Below are 2,559 nucleotides of genomic sequence, written 5' to 3'. Positions count from 1 at the left end.
CAAAAATACAAAACCGATAACATAAAGGAATCCTATCGATTTATTTTTTTTATTATTTTTTAATGTTTGTTCATTTTTGAGGGAGAGAGAGAGAGAGAGACAGAGTGCATGTGGGGGAGGAGCAGAGAGAGACGGAGACACAGAATCCGAAACAGGCTCCAGGCCCTGAGCTGTCAGCACAGAGCCCGACGCGGGGCTCGAGCTCACGAACTGCGAGATCATGACCTGAGGCAAAGTCGTACCCTTAACCCACTGAGCCACCCAGGCGCTCCTAAATGAGCACCATCAATTTACTCTACGAGATCATGTTTTGTTAAGTTAACTCACACATGTTGTGTTTAAAAATAAGACCCTATGGCCTCAGGTCCATCCCTTTCTTTTAAATTGCTCTGTGCTTTGACTTCCATTAACAGGGAGGCAGAGAACCTCTATTTGCATGGTACGTTGTACAAAACGGCATTAATAATTTCAAAGCTTTGTTTGCCGGTTCAAGATAATCCGACCCTGTGCTTAACCAAAACTCTGCCAGCGGGTGATCTTCGGTGCCAATTTAATGCGCTGTCATTTGATCTCTGCCAAACAGTTTTGCTCATTTGAACGTGAAGTTCACATTGCAGCTTTATTGAAACCTGCACTAACAAAGTATCTAATCCAATTATTACTGGAATTGGTTACAGAAAATTTCTTCATGGCACATTTACGACTACACTTACAGCTAATGAACTGTCGCCAAGCTGGCGGGCTCTGTGATCGGAACATCTGATCGTTCTGCCAATATGAGACTGACGTGGTGGCCCCGGGCTCTTGAGGGCATGTGTGGTGGTTTAAACCGGTCCTGTTTGCTCAATTCGAACTCCCGGGAAACTTTCCGTTACATTGTATACTGTGGAGTTATTTGAAGCAGTGTGTCCTCAGTGGTGGAGATTGTAGCTCCAGGGTCACAGAGCCTGCGTTCAACCTCAGTTCCACATTTCACGAGCTCCGTGGTCTGTGGCAAGTTATTAACCTCCCTGTGCCTCGATCTTCTCACCTAAAAGAGGGGCCCCCCAGAGTATCATCTTCGTAAAGTTGCTGTCAGGTTACACGAGCTAATAATACCCGGCTTTGGCAGAGTGCCTGCGTAGCACATAGGACGTGCTCAGTAAACGCTTGCTGCTGCCGTTTTTATTGTCAGCATTCGGCTTTCATTTGACATGAATTCGGTCTTAAAAACAGGTTCAAACAGGGACACTTCTGGTGATTCAACTCAAGCTCCAGCACCTCCCAGAAAGCCTGCCTTCCACGCTCACTCCTGTACTGCACAGGACTCCTCTGACCCCACCTGGGCCCCCTGCAGCCCTCCAGCACCGAACACAGAGACGGTCATCGCCTCCCTACGTGGTCAGAGATGAATCCTGACCCATCTTCGCAGCCCAGCGTTCCGGCAGGATGTCCCAGGTGTGTTGCCATCAGTAAATGCTGAAAAAGAAGAAGGAGGGGAAGAGGGATGGAGGAGGAGAAGCAGGAGGAGGAGGAAGGAAGGACCTAGAAGGGAAGACGAGGATCTCCCACAACCCAGCCGTCCCAGGGAGATGTAGGTCTTGAAGGGAGTCGAAACCTTATAAATAAGGCACCGATGGTGGCCTAGTAACTGTGTGTGGCGGGGAAGGGCTAGCAGGGCACCTGCCTGCTCACCCTGGCCCCCAAGAGCTGATTATCCTCATTCAGGGGCTGGCAGCTTGAAATTGGCAATGGGCGGTGCCAGCATTCCTACCTCCAAAACTTTCTCCAATTTCCCAGCGCACCACTGGCAACAATGTTTCTCCGAGACTGAGAAAGCAGCGAAATTTTACATACCGCATGACACAAGAGTGTGAGGCGCAGAGGGACTCTCTGCTTTTAGCAGAGCCACCATCCGCCTGGGCTGAGGCTGGCCCTGGGTGGGTACCAGCCCTCCAGGCACCCAACACCTCCCAGCCCCGGCCACACCTTCAACATCCCCATCCAAGTCATCGTGGAGGCATCCGTGGGGGTTCTCGTCCGGTCGCTGGTGATTGCGTCTCATCTGTTCAAAGTAGGCTAATAATAAAACGCATTATGTTAATGACTTACTGGTCATAAAAGCAAACAATCGAATGTACTATGGGCCTAATATTTTCATGAGAGAATGTGCACGTGACCCTGCAGCCCGGTGCCAGTTACATTTCTATTTACATGGAGACCGGGGACAATCAGGACATTTATCTCCCTTAGTCACTAGTCGCCCCTTCCCCCCGCTCTCTTCCCCCCTCATCCCAAAAGACATGAAAAAACGTTTTCATTATCAACTGCTATCTGTTGCTGAAAGCAGCTATTTTTAAAACATGATGTCACAGCGTCTAGAATGCTACATTGTTCCGTTGCAGAGAACACTCAATGGATTCTTCAGTTCTAGCTGTTTCTACATGTTAAGTGAACACGAAGTAATCTCCCCTTTTCATCTCGTATCTTCTTTTGCCCGTTTTCAGAACTGTCACTTGATCCCTCGGGAAATTTCTGAGTTTATATTTCTTCCTGACCTTCAATTAATTTGCATTTTCA

At 48.5% G+C, this 2,559-nt stretch overlaps 1 long non-coding RNA gene across 1 annotated transcript; it reads right to left on the bottom strand.

The window, feature by feature from the left end:
- Positions 1–265: 265 nt before the first annotated feature.
- LOC125164257 (uncharacterized) lies at positions 266–2,247 on the bottom strand. Its single transcript, XR_007151698.1, has 3 exons — positions 1,969–2,247; positions 1,754–1,809; positions 266–1,458 (listed from the first exon to the last, which is right to left on the bottom strand). It is a non-coding gene; the product is annotated as an uncharacterized LOC125164257 (long non-coding RNA).
- Positions 2,248–2,559: the final 312 nt, after the last annotated feature.

The sequence above is a fragment of the Prionailurus viverrinus genome, chromosome B1 (genome assembly GCF_022837055.1).
Source record: "Prionailurus viverrinus isolate Anna chromosome B1, UM_Priviv_1.0, whole genome shotgun sequence".
Lineage (NCBI taxonomy): Eukaryota > Metazoa > Chordata > Mammalia > Carnivora > Felidae > Prionailurus > Prionailurus viverrinus.
Note: the sequence above shows the minus strand (reverse complement) of the source record. Positions and strands in the feature narration are given on the sequence as shown.